An 18,532-nucleotide genomic window follows, 5' to 3' on the forward strand; every position below is an offset into this window, starting at 1 on the left:
CCTTCTTTCGTTCTTCCTCTCAGATCATCTGTCCTTTGCATCCCAACTTTCTCCTCCTTCATTCACTTTCTACTTTCGTCCTTCCTTTCAATCCATCTCTCCATTCAACCTTTCCCCCCATCACTGCCTTCTTTCATTCTTGCTTTCTTCAGCCGCTCCTTTCATTCACTTCACTCATGTTTCACTTTTTATTATGATGTCCACTAAAAACGTAATTCTACCCTTCATTCTTTCCTTAATTCCTTCCTTCCTTCCCTCCTTCCTTACTTCCTTCTCTTTCTCTCGCTTTTCCTTTCTTCGGCTCAGTCTAATCCAGACCTATAGATGAAAGGAAGAAAATAAAAGGAAGACCATGGATGGGTTTTAAGGAAATAAAAATAGGATGAGGAAAATAAGGGGACGACAAGATGAGGAAAAAGAACAGGAGGAAATGAAGGAGGGAATGAGTTGGTAAGGCAAGGGAAGGACAAGAACAAGAATACGAGGGAATAAAGAAGGGATGAAGAAGAAAGTTGAGTGTGTGTGTGTGTGGGCGTGACAAGGGCGTGGGGAGCCAGGCTGTTGTGCTGCTTCCCCTCGGCGCTGGTCAGGGGCGTGGCGGGGCCTGACAGACAGACGTAATGCTCTTGAGGGAAAGGTTTTGCCCACTACTTCTTCGTCTCAAATTGTGACCTCGACTTGCCTTACCTCTGGTCTTCGTGTTCTGTTTGTTTTCGTCTTTTCTTGTCTTTTCCTTCGGTTCTTTCGTTTTCAGGTCATGGTTTTCTTTGTTTCTTTTCTACGTTTTGTTTGTTTTCTTGATTTTTTATTTCATTTTTTTTCCATTGGTTCTTCTTTTTCGGTTCTTGTTTTTTTTAGTCTTCTCATTTTCAACTTCCTCTCATTTCGTTTTCTTTATCTTTTTTCATATTTTTTTTCCTGTTTCGTCTGTCTTTCTTCATTTTTTCTCCTTTGCTTTTCTTCTTGAATTCATTTTTATTCATTTTCCTCCTGATCTTACTTCCACCCTTTCCCTTCCTCCTCCTCCTCCTCTTTTATATCCTTATTCCTCTTGTTTTCTTCCCTGATTATTCCATGACGTCTTTTACGTTTTTCTAGTCCTCTCTCTATTTTATCTTTTTGGGGGCCTTTTCTCTCCTCTCCTCCACATCTTCTCCCATCTCTTAATCTAGCAATAGCCTCCTCCTCCTCCTCCTCCTCCTCCTCCTCCTCCTCCTTCTCCCCTTATAACGTGCTCGTGGGTCGTTTCTAATACCCTGATATGTAGGCGATCAGACCCCTTATCTTAACCTCATTAGGTGGTAACGCTGCCCCCTAAGTACTTACAAGTTACACCCTAGTAGCTCCCATTTCCCCCCTCCCCCCTCCCCCCTCCCCCTCCTTCCCCTTCCCGTTACCCCCATCCGTCTGGTAGGCTCCCGGGAAGGTCCATCAGGTTAAGCCGCCTCCCCACGCTGCCTTCATCTCCACATTTGTTCTCCACACTGTTAGCGGGTTTAGTCTCCTTGCTGGCTTCCACTTATCTACCGTGCCCTGAATACCTCCACTTCAACAGTGGTCTTGTGTCCTCCCTCTCACAATCTCCACTACTGATCTATCTCTTGCCTTGCCTTACCTTACCCTACCTCACCTTATCTTACCTCTCCTTACCTTACCTTACTTTACCTTATCTTACTTTCTTTACCTATCTCCACTGGCCTCCACTTGCTATCTTTCTATTTACCTTTTATTTTTCTTCTCTCCCAGCATCCTCCACGAATTGCCAGTCATCCACCTGCCTCCTCCTCCTTTCTCCCTCCTTTCTCCTCCTCTAGGGATATCCACTGCCCACCTTTCTCTTATCTGTCTCCCCTTCACTTCATCCTCTTTTGTTTCTTTTTTCTATATTTTCTTTTCTAATACAAAACTACCTTTCTTTACCTGCCACCACTTTGAACCAGTCTGCATCCTCTTCCTCTTTTTCTTCCTCCTCCTCCTCCAATATCCACCCCAAACACCTCCATCTCTCCTCCATTTCCCTCAGTGTGATGTCAACTTATGCTAATCTCCATGTTCTTCATTCCTACCAATTTCCTCCTCCTCCTCCTCCTCCTCCTCCTCCTACTACTACTACTACTACTACTACTACTACTACTACTACTACTACTACTACTACTACTACAACTACTACGAACATGGCAAATGAATTTCAGTATTGAAAAGTGCAAGGTTATGCATATCGGAATCAACAACGATCGTATTCATTATCAAATTAACGGAGTGCGACTTTATGAAGCTAGCAAATAAAAAGATCTTGGAGTAATAAGTTCGAACGATCACCTTACTATAGAATGGATATCAAAATGTTAGAATCGGTGCAGAGGAGGAGGACTAAGATGATTCAGGGGTTAAGAAACTCGCCATTATTATTATTTTTTTTGTACGTCTCTGCCTATTGCGCCGGTAGGCTTGCTTGAGGGGCCTGGATGGTATTCGGCCCCAGCCCGTCATGGCGCAGGCAAGTGTTTATAGTGGCGCCATACGAGGAAAGACTCAAACAGTTAAACTTGCATTCTCTAGAAAGGCGAAGGGTGCGTGGAGACATGCTCGAGGTTTATAAATGGATGAAGAGCTTTAACAAGGGGGATATTCATAAGGTTTTGTTGGTAAGAGAACCGGATAGGACTCGAAGTAATGGGTTTAAACTGGATAAATTCAGATTCAACAGGGACATTGGCAAAAATTGGTTTACTAACAGAGTGGTGGATGAGTGGAATAGGCTTAGCAGTCATGTGGTGAATGCCAACACAATTGTCACATTCAAAAATAGATTAGATAAATTCATGGACAGCGATATTAGGTGGGGTTAGATACACGGGAGCCTAGGTTCAAAGGAGCTGCCTTGTACAGGCCGACCGGCCTCTTGCAGACTCCTACGTTCTTATGATCTTATGTTAGCTGAACTTATTCAGCTTATCAAAGGCAGGCTAAGAGGTGACCTTGTCTAAGTATTTAAAATGTTCAAGGGATTCGACAACGTTAATGTTCATGATTATTTTACAGTCTCTCAATCAAGCGTAACAAGAAACAATGGAAACAAAATAACGAGGAAGCGTTTCAACTCAAATGAATCAAAGCACTTCTTCTTTACACGTGTCATCAATGTATGGAATGGTCTGCCTCAAAACGTCGCCGGAAGCGAAACTATTTGCACGTTCAAAAACCGACTAGACATATTTAGAAGCTAACCCGAACATCCGCTATTTTGCTCCGGTCTAACAGAAAGTAGTGTTAGCTTAGTTGTCGTGTATGATCTTCCTTCTGTCCATGTAAAATTCCATTGTAGTTTTTCTATACTACATGGTATTCATCCTTTTCATGCCAGCCTCGGCTGGAGGGACTGATGGGAGGGGAGGAGCCTTCTTCTTTGCTGTCCTGTGTCTCTGACTCGTAGATTAGAGTAGATGGTAGCAACAATAAAAAGGCTACAGCCTAGTTAGTACCAAGAGGTCTGTTGTTGTATGCTTTTCCTTTGTACTCCTTTGTTCTACTACTACTACTACTACTACTACTACTACTACTTCTTCTACTGCTGCTGCTACTACTACTACTACTACTACTACTACTACTACTACTACTTCTTCTTTTACTACTACTACTACTACGGGCCTCCATCTATTAGAGTTGCGTTGTGAGCGGTATATTCTCTCATATCCTTTCACAAAGCAATTCATTGGCCCCATCCCGCCAATGACTGTGGCCGACAACCATCTTTATTTAATATTACAAACTTTACTAAACATTTTATTTTTAAGCTAACAGAGCTTGTGGTTGATACGACTATCAACCACCGTCGCCTCAAAGTCCAGGTCAGCAATGCGGGTGGTTTTGGGTGCAGGTGACCTGGTTCCTCTCAGGCAGACTAAGGCTGACCTCAGGAGGGAGAAGGACAGCCTGCATCTCATCCAGGCGACCACACTGCTTCTTGGCTGTTGTTTCTTATCCGCCAGTGTTTCGGCGAGTCTTGCGTAGAAGCTCTGCGCCCTTGGTACCATCCCTCCTGCCGTCGTGAATACTACCGGGGTGAAGGAGCCCTGGTCCACATTCTGTATTCTTTCTTCATATGCTCTGTTCTTCTTTTGTTCGTTTCTTCTGTGGCCTGCATCAAGGGTCAGGTCTCTGTGGAAATGGGCCATGGGATCAAAGATCCTTATGTCAAAATATGCCCTTTGTCCACGAGTCCAAAACCCTCTGGCGCTAACATCCACTCGTGCTTCGTTCGAAACATTAGCGGTGCGTCTGGCGAGGTGTTCGCCTTGCAGAGGGAGCAGCATGGGTTCCACAGTCACGTCGTGGCAGACTTCTTTCAGCATCTGAGCTGTTACGTCTCTTACTTCATCATGTCTCATGCAGACGAAACCTCCTCTCTTGCATGTCATGGCATGATTTTGGTTGAAGGGTGAGCCACAGTTACAAATGTTAGGGAGCCCATCCACTGGCCAGCCATACCTGAGGGCAAGGGCATCAGTAAATTCTTTTTTGTTTAAGTTGAAGCCTTTTGCCCTGATAGGTAGTGTGGTTACCCAGTTTGAAGCGCCCACTTCCTGTGCAATATCTGTCCTCCTCCTTGTGTCTTCTGGGAGTGTCTCTCTGTTTTCCTTCTCTGTTTATGGAGATTTCATTCCTTAGTGACCTAATATCTTGAGGGTTGTCTTCTCCCCTTTCATTTTGATTGGTAATATATCCGGTCAAGGAGGCTGTGATTCGGATTGAGTTCCCGAATTCAGACTCAGCCAGATTTTGCGGGTTGGTGATGCCGAGCCCACCCATTCTTGGCGGCAACTCCAGCAATCTTCTCTCCTGGTCACTGGGACATCTCCCATTTGCTATCGCCGGTATGAAGGTGTTTCTGATAGCATCTTCCAGAGGTTTTAGTAACGGAGCAACATCAGGAACTGTCCTCATGAGGTAGTTCCATTTATGCTTGACACCGTACGTAAATGCTGCGTAGGCTGCCTGCGGTTCTGTTTTGGCGATCTCGCTCAGCCTCTGCAGTTCGGACTCCCAGCGCTTTACAGCTGTTTTCACATATTCGGTTCTGTATTCAGCTGTTCCAATGGCTGCCCCGAGGTGTCTTTCTCCAGTCACTGACAGTTTCACGTTACTGCCCTGGAATGCTGTTTTGGCCCGATCGTATGCCTCTGGTTTTACAATCACCACAGACTTCGTGGCGTTGGGACGGTACCCTATTTTAGGGCCGTGTTCATTGACGAGGTCCCACCATTTCCTGAGGTCTGCAGACTTTCCTACCCCGGTGAGGTCATCCGCATACGCCACCTGTTTGACGTTGGTGTTTTCATGGCGGATGATGTCCTGCAGCCTCATCATTCCCAGGGCAAACATTGCCATGGCCACTGGGTCCCCCTGGGTGGTGCCCTCTGAGGATTGTATGGCCACCGGGTCTCCAAGTCGTTGGTCATTATGACTGCTGATGAACAGTCTGGCAGGTTCCTTGTATGTATTTTCAATATATTGGGCGAATATAGGGCACTTGATTTTGATGTTGTGCAGTGCTGTTTCCCTATTGATGTTGTTGAACGCATTTGCAGCGTCCACCATCAGCACCGCCTCGCATTCTGGGTCTTCGAACATTTTCCTGACAGCGTGAATGGCAGCTTCACATCCAGCCTGCTGACCCGCACACACTTGGAGGTTTCCCACCGCCTTCCTCACGTCGTCCTTCACCACCTCCATGACAGCCTTGCCTATGATCCTCCTGAGCACCTCCCCTATCCCGATGGGGCGACAGCCTGGTTTTTTATCCAGCGGGATGAGCCGGCAGGCCATCAAAGGCTCGAGGTGTTGGCAATTCTCTGACGCCAATTTTCTTGCTAGGGCGGCTATTGCGTCGCGAAGATCCACAGCTGGATTACCAAAGATGTTCTCACTGAGGAGGTGTTTCCACCCTTGGCATCCAGGCCTGATGGTCCAGCTGCTCCCTGCGTGTGAAGGGCGTGCTTCCAGATCACGTCACCGCTGATATGGTCGAAGACAACTCGATGCGGGGGGGTGTAGTCCCCAAGGAACTTCATTTCTGGGTGTGCAGGTCTAGCATCTGGATGCTTTTCCATACGGATCTGGCGTGTCTCTTCCGTCATGGGAAGGACTCCCGCTGCCTCATCTTCTAGTGACAGTGACCTATTTGCCATGGCCACTTTGCCTTGTCTCATCTTGTCAGCAAAGTTTCTAGCCCTGTCGTTACTGTCCTTCTTGCGAATGTTACGTCTGCCTAGTCTCTCCTGCAGTGTTTTAGCCTCGTCAAGTAGCTTCCGGACGTCCCCTTCATTCTTCTTTGTACCGCCTTCACGTCCTCAGATTGTTTCGACTTTTTGTGAGTCCGTTGACATATGAGGTGCGGTAGTATGGCCAGAATCTTTAAAGCGTAGGGGGCGATTTGCGTGGAGTTGTTGTACGCTCTAATGAGGTAGGTTTTCTCCTCTATCAAGGTTTTGGTGGCGTTACATCTCGGGGCCTCAAATACGTTATTGGGAGAAAACGTTACCACATGATTGTAAGCGTCTCGCACCCACTCCTCTGTCTCCTCGAGTGTTCACCTCTGCCAGAAGCGGAGCTCGCGCGAGGCGTCCTCACCCTGGTCACCCTGCCCTTGTCTCTCGCCACCTGCACCCCCCTCCACCTGATCATCTCCAGCGCCTTCATTGGCCTGTCCACCCAGCACCACTTCTGTTTGCTCACCATTTTCCACATCCTGCCGTTGAGGGTTTGAGTTTCGACAATCTCCACCTCTCTTACAGCTCACACAGGGCTGGCCTCGTCTTACGCACGAGCACTGAACACAGTTTTGATTTCAAGACGAACAAATGCAACATTGAGGGGGCTCCATTTCGGTGCCATTATGCATGCTAGTGTATCTTAGATGCTATTTATGGTGATAAATAGAGCAATAGTAGCAGACCCCACTTTGACTCATGTCTCCCCCCATATACCTACACACAGACATACACTTACATATGCTTACTCTGCCATTACGGTAATACTAGAATGATTGTTTATTTTTCACTACCATTGCTCCTCACCAACACTTAGATATATAGATAGGTTTGTAATTAATACAATAGGCTGACACATTGTTTTCAAAGGGTGAAAGAGAGAGAGAGAGAGAGAGAGAGAGAGAGAGAGAGAGAGAGAGAGAGAGAGAGAGAGAGAGAGAGAGAGAGAGAGAGAGAGAGTAATAATTGTAATTGCATCAGAACAGAAGTAAACAAAGTATTAAAAGTATATTAATGTCACTAACGTCAATAATAATGTAAGCAGTAGTTTTGATAGCAGTGATAGTATGAACACAAGCAATATGGATAATAATAATAATGACAAGAATATTATAGTAATACTAATAATAATAGCAACAACAACAATGGCAACGCTAATAATAGTAGCAATGACAAAAAATAATAATAATAATAATAATAATAATAATAATAATAATAATAATAATAATAATAATAATAATAATACCAATAATAATAGTGTCACTAAATAAACGTTGTAGCCTATTTCAAGGTGTATGAAATGATTAATTGATTCATATGACAAAATTTAAGCTGCAAAGGCGCTGTGGTTGGCTCCGTTTCTTTCCTTTACGTTAACTTATGTCTCCATATCAATCATTTCATTACGCTAAGTATATATATTTGCTTTTTTTTCTGGTGGATATGAAATATAAATGAAAATATTGATAACACTGATTCGACCATAACCAACAACAACACCGCCCCACCGCACCGTAAGCAGTTGTCTGCGGGTCGACTGCCAACACCGGTTTTTCACTCTCTTTCAAGGCTAATATGAACTAAATACAAGTAATAAATTAAATATACATAGCTACAGAACCGCCAGTTTGGGAGGTGCGGGGCGAGCCTCTCTTGTCGCTTCATATGGTTTTCCTGTGGGTAGCTGGCAACCCTCCGTCCCAGCCCATTAACTGCTCGGTCAGAGGTCAGGGCGGGGCATCGACGGTCGCCACCCGCCGTTCTCTCTTAAGATGCCCAACCCGTGTGTTTTACGATATTTCTAAATCACACAACACTATAGACACGAGCCTACACGTCCATCGAGATTTCCTTGCTGCACTGATATTCACTTCCTTAATCACTATGTCTAATTTTACAGACTCAAGGTGTTTGCACCAGAAAAAAAAAAACAGCATATAAGCGACCCACACACACGTCCTACTCCTACCAAGGCTACTACTACTACTACTCATTATCGGACTCAGCCATTTAACGTGTGTGTGTGTGTGTGTGTGTGTGTGTGTGTGTGTGTGTGTGTGTGTGTGTGTGTGTGTGTGTGTGTGTGTGTGTGTGTGTGTGTGTGTGTGTGTGTGTGTGTGTGTGTGTGTGTGTGTTGCTGCCATGACCCACCAGTTAATTAGCACAATGAAAATGTATAATGTGTGTGTGTGAGAGAGAGAGAGAGAGAGAGAGAGAGAGAGAGAGAGAGAGAGAGGAGGGAAGGGGAGATAGAGCTGTGTTGCTGCAATCAATACAACGTTGAATGTTATATAAAACGTAAACACACACACACACACACACACACACACACACACACACACACACACACACTAATTACCACATCCCTATTGTCCTATTAAAGCCACTTCATCCGTCTCTTGAGGTACAGGTGTTTAATTAGACAGGTGTACAGGCTCGAATACGAACAGATAAAGCCCCAGTCACACTGACTTTACGACCTAATAACGACAATCAGCGACCTGTAATTCGCGGGAGGTTACACAGGGTCGTGACTGTGATCGGCATGTGTCTCCGACCCCCGTACGATCGAAAAGGTCAGCTTGAGGTTATTGGTGCTGCACTATAGCGTTACTGGGGCGCCGAACAGCAGATAATTTACATGACAAAATCTGCAGCCTATCACGGTTCAGCAGCAGCCTTTGGAAACCGTTGAAATGACCTGGAAAAAGATTGAGTAATTTTAAACTGGTGTAAAAGAAAAGGCCGGCAATGGGCACCTATAGAGGAAGGGAGTCGACAGAGGAAAGAGACGGAAGAAAGGATGATGAAAGAGAAGGAAAAGGACACTGCAAAAAAGATGAAGTGTTTGAACAGACACAAGCTAGAACGGAACACGTCAGGTTTCGTATGGTGCGGCTTCATTAGATATACATGACGGTTACGGGAAAGGAATATAAATATCAAACGGGTGAATGTATAGGAAGATAGAGACAGTAACCGCAAGGAAATATAAAGACAAATAAATAGAAAGTGAGATAAGTAGAGGAATTCATAATAGGAGGAAAAGAAGAAAAAGGTCAATAGATATAGACTTAAGAAAATACTTGCATTTACACATAGCTTGAAAGATGAACTAGTATGAATATAACGTAGAATCACTTGAATCATCTGTGGTTAAGAAAAAGTGAAAATAAAGTAAGGAAGAAACTATGTCACTATGTATAACAGAAAAGAAGAAAAACATGAGTAAAAAGTAAAAGTAAAGCAAAAATTATAATAAGTAAAATAAAAAAAATAAAAAAATGTTGAAAGAGACTTTATTACTGACGGTATAAAAGAAAAAACAGTAAAAAAGGAGAAAAAGGAAGAAAAAGACTCACTGTAAAAAGGAAATATCGATAGAAGATAGAAAGGGAGGCACCATGGCGGCGGAATTTAAGAGGTAGAAGACTATCAGTAAGAGGAGGAGAGCTGATGAGACGAAGAGCCTTAGTAAACTCTCCTGACCAAGTAAATTATTCATACAGTACATCATAAAATAGGGATGTGCTACAGAATGAAAACCTGATGTGTTAGCAAAAAATGGATGACATATTTAACATCAGCACCTTAAAATTACCTAAAAAAAGCAACCACAAAACCTGACTCAGCAAAAAGTGTGTTGACCACTGATATAATCAATAAAGGACAGCATCTCTCTCTCTCTCTCTCTCTCTCTCTCTCTCTCTCTCTCTCTCTCTCTCTCTCTCTCTCTCTCTCTCTCTCTCTCTCTCTCTCTCTCTCTCTCTCTCTCTCTCTCTCTCTCTCTCTCTCTCTCTCTCATCATCATCATCACCATCAGCCTGTAACGTTCCCCTGCAGAAGTCCTCGGCCTCACACAAACGTTTCCACTCGTTCTTGTCTTGTGCCTCTAATTCACAGCCTCTACTACACGTCCCTCATTCTTCTCTGTATCACCACGCCATCTGCTGAAAGCCCTTCTCTTCAGTGCTTTTATAAGCATTAATTTCTCTCCGTCACTCTTTTAATCAATCTGAAGTCCTCTCCTATATGTCTTGATAATTGCATTTTTTAAGTGTCTTTATTATGTCATCTAATTATATCTTTTCTCTCATCCATTTGTAGGCCCTTTTTGGTCTGATACAGTGACTCCTGGAAGTAATCTCTCCATTCCTCTCTGGGCACTTCGCAGTTTCCATTCCAAAAGCCGTGAAAGTCTGTACTCTGTGTCTCATGCCCACAGGTCGTGACAAGAACAACACACTGCTGGTTATGTCTTGCTTCAAGCACATTGGTAGGGAGCCGCTCGATATATTACCTTGTTTTAAAAACTCCAGCTTTATGTGTATATTGATTTCCTGTTCAAATAAAGGGAGTCATCGCGAGTGGCCCAAGGCTGTCCTAATGACCATCACAAATGACCTCCGGGAGGCAGCATGAGCCAAGCAAGTCATCCTCTTCCAGTGTTTTTTTGTGTTTAAACCCTTTTCTGGATGTTCTGTGATGGTTAGGATGACCCCCCCCCCCCTCCTTAGAAAAGACTCGCCCATTTTTTTCTATGATGTTGGTGCTCAGGCATAAAGGCGAATGATGTCCTTTTCTTATAATATTTGATCTTTAATATATTTTTAAAATTTTATATAATTATATTGTTGTTATTTATTTATTTATTTAACTTATTTTACTTTAAACTATTTTTTCCTTTGCTTGGTGTTTTCTTTTTCTTTTCATTTTTTCTGCTTTTATCTAATTTTCTTGGTGTTCTTTTAGTATCATCCTTTTTTATGTTCCTTGGTCTGGATGAGCCTCTTTCACCCCAGAAAAGACTCACCCATGATTTTGGATGTTAGTCAGGGCCGAAAGGTGGATGATTTGTCTATATATTTATTTTTATCGATGTGATTCCATATCATTTTTTTGGTGTTCTTCATCTATATTTTCCTTCTTTATTCTTTTTCTAAATTTCGCCTATACTCTGGTGTTGTTTTTATTCTATACTCTTTCCTCGGTGTTCTCTTCTATCGCCTTTTCTTGGTGCTGTGTGCGGGTACTCGTGAGTCTCCTTCACCCCAGAAAAGACCTACTCGTACCAACACACAACACCACACGCCTCAATGCTTGATTTGTTTGCCTTTTTGCATCTGATTTTTTTGTTTATTTTTGTAGTTGATGAGATGACACGATGGTTTCCTTTATCGATGTTGTGATCCTGTATTATCATTTTTTGGTGGTCTTTTTCTATATCTTCCTTCTTCTTTTATTCTCTTTCTTTATTATTACTTTTCTGGTATTATTTATGTTCTATCCTTTTTCTCGGTTTTCTCTTGTATCGCCTTTTATTGGTGCTGTGTGCGGGTACTCCTGAGTCTCCTTCACCCCAGAAAAGACCCACTCGTCCCAGCATACAACACCAAACGCCTTCTTCTTTTATTTCTCTTCTATACCATTCATATTTCTGGTGTTGTTTCTTTTCTATCCTCTTTTCTCGCTGTTCTCCTGCATCGCCTTTTCTTGGTGCTGTGTGCTGGTACGGGCAAGTCTCCGTCACCCCAGAAAAGACCCACTCGTACCAACACACAACACCACACGCCTTAATGCTAGATATTTTTTGCCTTTTCGTTCCTGTGATTTTTTTGTTCATTTTTGTAGTTGATGAGATAACACGATAGTTTCCTTTTATCGATGTTGTGGTTCTGTATTATCATTTTTGGTGCCCTTTTTCTATATCTTCCTTCTTCTTTTATTCTCTTTCTATATGATTACTTGTCTGGTATTGTTTCTGTTCTATCCTTTTTCTCGGTGTTCTCCTGCATCGCCTTTTCTTGGTGCTGTGTGCTGGTACGGGCAAGTCTCCTTCACCCCAGAAAAGGCTAACTCATGCCAGCACACAACACCACAGGTGACACGCCTTTATGATAGATTTTTGTCTTTTCTGATTTTTTCTGTTGTTTTTGTAGAGATGGCACGATTGCCTTCAGTTCTTTCCTTCTACAACCTGTAATGAGCGTTTCATTACCTGGGTCGTCTGGTTATTGAGAAGGTCTTGCTGGCCCCGCCCCCCGCCCCTGGACCCTCGGGGTCTCCAGCACCGCCATGAACGCCCCGGGGGAGCCGAGGCGCTCTGCCAGGACTCCTGGGCCCTGCGACGCTCGCCAGGAAGACCTTGGGCCCCCTGACGCTCCCCAGCCCGCCGAGGCGAGGAGGGTTGGAGCAAGACTTGCCTCTTAAAACCACCAGACGGGAATATTAAGTTAATCGAAAATACCGTGAAGGCGCCGATCACGGAGTTTGTCGGATCCGGGATGGCAGGACGAAGGGCCGAAGGAGCGTGACAGATCATCCTGAGAAATGGAATGGTTTCCGGGGCAGAATCCATTTGTCTCTTCCCTTCTTGCTTCCCTTTTTGCTCTCTCTCTCTCTCTCTCTCTCTCTCTCTCTCTCTCTCTCTCTCTCTCTCTCTCTCTCTCTCTCTCTCTCTCTCTCTCTCTCTCTCTCTCTCTCTCTCTCTCTCTCTCTCTCTCTCTCTCTCTCTCTTAAACAATATAGTAGTAGTAGTAGTAATAGTAGTAGTAGTAGTAGAAAAAGTAGTTAGACCAAATCTGAGTACTGTTTCGTGTGTGTCAGGTCTTGATATAACTACACATACCTAACCACGGCCCGGCGGACATAGAATCATAAGAGGGCAAAGGACGGAGCCTAAGAGTAATTACTGGCTGCAAAGTTGGAACAGGGAAGGGAGGGCTGAGTTATCATTAGGCTGAAAGAGTGTCTGGGATGAAGGCAGGAAGAATGGAAAAGAGGAGGAAGGAGGAACTGGGAGGAGAAAGGAGCGGAAGGTAAAAAGGGGATTGAAGAAGGGAAGGAGGCAGAACAAGCAGTAGAAAACGGAAGGAGTTTAGGAGGGAGAGAAGGACATTAAGAAACGAGAATGGGAAGGAATAATGGAGATGAACGGGAGGTAGAAAATGTGAGAGGGAGGGAAAAAGAGTAAGTTGTATGAGAAGCGAAGAAGAGAAGAGGGAGGAGGAGAATGAGCGGGAAGATAGAAAAGGGAACGAACAGGAGAAGGAAGAACGAGAAGTAGAAACAGGAGGGAACTTTGGAGGAAACGAGGAAGGAAAGGAATACTGGAGATGAACGGAGGTGGATAATGTGAGAGATGAGATTTACATAGAAAATCAGACCACAGACCCATGGTCCAGACTTGGTGGTCTGTCCTTAACCTAAGTGATTTTTATTAATCAGAAGACTCAAAACGTTGCATTTCTACTCTAGTTGATATTAAGTTGAAGGAAGTGACGGTCGAGAGAGGATGGGAGTAAGGTGAATGAGAAACACTGGGTTGGTGAAGAAGAAATTTGGTGAAGTCTAAATTTACTTGTCTACATCTGAGTTTGTCCATTTCTGTTTTTTACATGCAAAGTGTCATCGATCATAAACAATGTTGATCTGTCTACATTCGTGAAACCATTAAGTATTTTAAAACATTCGATCAGTTTTCCTCGGAGGCGACGTTTCTCAAGAGAGAACATGTTAAGGGTAGAAAGCCTTTCTTCGTAGGATTTGTTGCGCAAGGAAGGTATCATTTTCGTTGCCCGACGCTGGGATGGGGAGTAAGGTGAATGAGAAACAGAGAAAAGAGAAGAAGAAATGGGAAGAAACACGGAGTGGAAGGGAAGGAGTGGAGAGAGGATGGGGAGTAAGGTGAATGAGAAACAGAAAAGAGAAGAAGAAATGGGAAGAAATACGACGTGGAAGGGAAGGAGTAGGGTGAGGATGCATTCAAAGGTATGATGAATTGGTGATTGGTGCGTGTGCGCGTGCGTGTGTGTGTGTGTGTGTGTGTGTGTGTGTGTGTGTGTGTGTGTGTGTGTGTGGACGCGCGCGCGCGATGCGTGTCTAATAATTCACTGGCCTACAAATTTTAACTTTTTTCTAGTGACCTAAGTTTGAGACCTGTTCTTGGGTAATTTGGTGTCACTGAGTTTAAAAAAGACAATAGTTTTTTTCTATCACGTCAAGTTTTTTTTTATCTATGGGCTGGTCCATATTGGCCCCAGCCATAGCTATAAGAGATATCACAGGTAATCATATATGTTGATATTTATTTTATCTATGTATTTAGACAGTTATTTATCTATCTAGACACACGCAAATATATAAATATATTGTATCTGTTAAAAGCGATGGTTGCTCTACACGAGTCTACAGTATGATCCTCATGAATGGAGACTCTTTATAGATAGTTCAAAAAAGATTTTAAAATATGTATTACTCCTACTGGTCACTCTGTGCATTTAAAAGAGAATCCTGAACACATTAAAACTGTATTAGACTTACTCAAGTTTGATTAACACAAATGGGTCATATGTGTGGATCTGAAAATGGTCAACTTTTTACTCGGCCAACAAGGAGGGCATACAAAATATCCGTGTTTCCTGTGTTTAAGGGACAGCCGAGCGAAAGACAAACTTTGGGAACAGAAACTCTGGCCAGTTAAAAAAAGAAAGTTTAACTGTTGGGAAGAAGAATATCATGCACCAACCCCTTGTTGAGAGAGATAAAATCATCTTCCCAGCCCTTCATATTAAACTAGGACGAATGAAGAACTATGTAGAAGCTCTTAATGTTGAGGGTGACTGTTTCAAATTCATATGTATACAACATTTCCTGGCCTAAGTTATGATAAAATAAAGGCTGGTGTTTTTGACGGGACACAAATGAGAAAGTTAATGAAATGCCAAAACTTCTCGAGCTCGATGACTGACGTAGGAAAAAGAGCTTGGGACTCATTGGTGGCTGTTGTGAAGGGATTTTTAGGGAGGAAAAAGGCAGCAAGCTACAAGGGTTGGTGGAGACATTGCTTGATAGCTCTCATCTTTTAGGCTGCAGCATGAGCATAAAGGTTCATTTCCTCTAGAGCCATCTCGATGATTTCCTGCTACTCTTGGAGACGTGAGCGATGAGCATGGCGAGCGCCTTCATCAAGATATCAAGGTTATGGGGGAGAGATATCAAGGCAGATGGCACACACACATGTTGGAGTTAGACCTCATCTTGACTATGCGGTTCAGTTCTGGTCACCTTACTATAGAATGGATATCAAAATGTTAGAATCAGTGCAGAGGAGGATGACTAAGATGATTCAGGGGTTGAGAAACTTGCCATACGAGGAAAGACTCCAACAGTTAAACTTGCATTCTCTAGAAAGGCGAAGGGTGCGTGGAGACATGATCGAGGTTTATAAATGGATGAAGGGCTTTAATAAGGGAGACATTCATAAGGTTTTGTTGGTAAGAGAACCGGGTAGGAGACGATGTAATGGGTTTAAACTGGATAAATTCAGATTAAACAGGGACATAGGCAAAAATTGGTTTACAAACAGGCCCCTGAATCATCTTGGTCATCCTCCTCTGAACTGATTCTAGCAAGTTGATGTCCATTCTGTAGTGTAGGCACCAAAACTGGACAGCATAATCTAAGTGTGGCCTAACTAACGCTAAATAGAGTCTGAGGATGACCTCTGCACTCCTGTTGGTTACCGTCCTGTTAATAAAGCCTAATACCCTGTTAGCCCTATTCCTCGCACTAATACATTGCTTCCTTAGTTTTAGGTCAGAGTTCACTAACACTCCCAAATCCCTTTCACACTCAGACCTGCCAATCGCTGTGGAGTCTAAACTATACCCGTGTAATGGGTTGCGTGTTCCTTCACTAAGTACGCTACACTTGGTGATGTTAAAATTCATCTGCCATTTCTCTGACCAAGCTGACAGTTTGTTGAGATCCTCCTGCAGTGCTCTAGCATCCTCCCCTGCCCTAATAGTGCGTCCTATTTTGGTGTCATCTGCAAATTTACCTATGTCACTAGTTATCCCATTGTCTATGTCACTGATGTAGATAATGAATAGAAGCGGGCCTAAAACTGAACCTTGAGGAACCCCACTGGTAACATTACCCCATTCGGATTTTTTTTACCGTTAATGGTAACCCTCTGTTTCCTGTCGTTAATCCACGCCTTAATCCAATCAAATACCTTCTCTCTTATCCCATGGGCCCTGACTTTATTTAACAGTCTCCGGTGAGGTACCTTATCGAAGGCCTTACTAAAATCAAGATAAACCACATCATAGCTCTCATCATTGTCAGCTGCCTCGTATACTCTATTGTAAAAGGATATAAGATTAGTGAGGCACGACTTTCCTTTAGTAAACCCATGCTGTGAGTCGTGAATTAAACTATGTCTGTCTATATGGTCCCTAATACTATCAGTTATTATTGACTTAAATCATTTTACCTATAACTGACGTCAAACTAATCGGCCTATAGTTCTCCATAGAAGATTTGTCTCCCTTCTTAAATATTGGAATAACGTGTGCCTGCCTCCATGAAACAGGCACCACCCCTGTGTCTAGTGACTTCCTAAATACTTCTGTTAACTGCCCACTTATTTCAGTTTCGCATTCCTTTATTACCCTGGGGAAAAGTTCATCTGGCCCTGGCGCCTTAGTGACTTTAAGTCTATCTATCTGTCTAATCACGAGCTCCCTACTTATGTTGATGTCGGTTAATTCTTCTACCTCTTCTCCCCTGTAGATCTGTTCTCCCTGAGGTATATCATCTAATCTTTCCTTGGTAAATTCAGTTAAGAAATATCTATTTAACGCCTCGCTCATTTCCTCATCACTGTCAATCAGTGATTCTCCTGACTTAAGCGGCCCTATCTTATCCCTAACCTTGGTCTTATATAGCTGAAAGAAGCCCTTTGGATTGGTCTTTGCTTCCCTGGCAATTCTAATCTCATAATTACGTTTTACCACACGTATGTTTTTCTTTACTGCTCCAGCTAAATCGTTGTAACTATCCCTTAGGTGAGTTTCCCCCCTTTTAATTCTAACATATAGTCCTCTTTTCCTTCCTATTTCAGTTTTTAGCCTGTCTGTCATCCATCGCGGGTAATTACCTGTTGACCTGACTTCCCTGTGAAGTATAAACTGTTTCTGTCCTAATTTAATCTCCCTGACCAGACTATTATACTCACCCTCCAAGCTACTGACCTGACTAGTGACCTCACCAGAGATTACCGCCCCTCCCTGCTCTGGGTCCTGACCTACTTCTGATCTCACTCCCCTAAGCTTCTGCAGCTGCTTTCTTAACCCCTCATAGTCTGCCTTCCTGAAGGCAGGTATTAATGTGTTGTTACTGCTTACTCTATCCTCCCATTTAATATTAAATCTAATTTCCTTATGATCACTGTTACCTAATGAATCCCCATAATAATAATTATTTTCGCGAAGTAAATAAGATGTGCTCACCAGGGCTCGAACCTGGGACCTTCTGTGTGTGAGACAGATGTGATAACCACTACACCATGAGCACCTCTACCTCTACCACACCTTCTTTCCCTCATCTCCTCCTTCTCCTCACCTTCTTGTCACCTTTTCACCTCCTCACCTCTACCACACCTTCCTGTCACCTTTTCATTTCCTCACCTCTACCACACCTTCTTGTCACCTTTTCACCTCGTCACGTCTACCACACCTTCTTGTCACCTTTTCATCTCCTAATCTCTACCACACCTTCTTGTCACCTTTTCATCTCCTCACCTCTACCACATCTTCTTGTCTCCTTTTCATCTCCTCACCTCTACCACACCTTCTTCCCCTCATCTCCTCCTTCTCCTCACCTTCTTGTCTCCTTTTCATCTCCTCACCTCTACCACACCTTCTTGTCTCCTTTTCATCTCCTCACCTCTACCACACCTTCTTGTCTCCTTTTCATCTCCTCACCTCTACAACACCTTCTTGTCTCCTTTTCATCTCCTCACCTCTACCACACCTTCTTGTCTCCTTTTCATCTCCTCACCTCTACCACACCTTCTTGTCTCCTTTTCATCTCCTCACCTCTACCACACCTTCTTGTCTCCTTTTCATCTCCTCACCTCTACCACACCTTCTTGTCTCCTTTTCATCTCCTCACCTCTACCACACCTTCTTGTCACCTTTTCATCTCCTCACCTCTACCACACCTTCTTGTCTCCTTTTCATCTCCTCACCTCTACCACACCTTCTTCCCCTCATCTCCTCCTTCTCCACACCTTCTTGTCTCCTTTTCATCTCCTCACCTCTACCACACCTTCTTGTCTCCTTTTCATCTCCTCACCTCTACCACACCTTCTTGTCTCCTTTTCATCTCCTCACCTCTACCACACCTTCTTGTCAACTTTTCATCTCCTCACCTCCTCACCTTCTTGTCTCCTTTTCATCTCCTCACCTCTACCA

General features: G+C 43.6%; 1 non-coding gene across 1 annotated transcript; it reads right to left on the reverse strand.

Annotated features, from left to right (window-relative positions):
* Positions 1-17,557: 17,557 nt before the first annotated feature.
* Trnav-cac (transfer RNA valine (anticodon CAC)) lies at positions 17,558-17,630 on the reverse strand. Its single transcript has one exon. It is a non-coding gene; the product is annotated as a tRNA-Val (tRNA).
* Between the last annotated feature and the right edge of the window lie 902 nt (positions 17,631-18,532).

The sequence above is a fragment of the Eriocheir sinensis genome, unplaced genomic scaffold (assembly GCF_024679095.1).
Source record: "Eriocheir sinensis breed Jianghai 21 unplaced genomic scaffold, ASM2467909v1 Scaffold100, whole genome shotgun sequence".
In the NCBI taxonomy this organism is placed as follows: Eukaryota; Metazoa; Arthropoda; class Malacostraca; order Decapoda; family Varunidae; genus Eriocheir; species Eriocheir sinensis.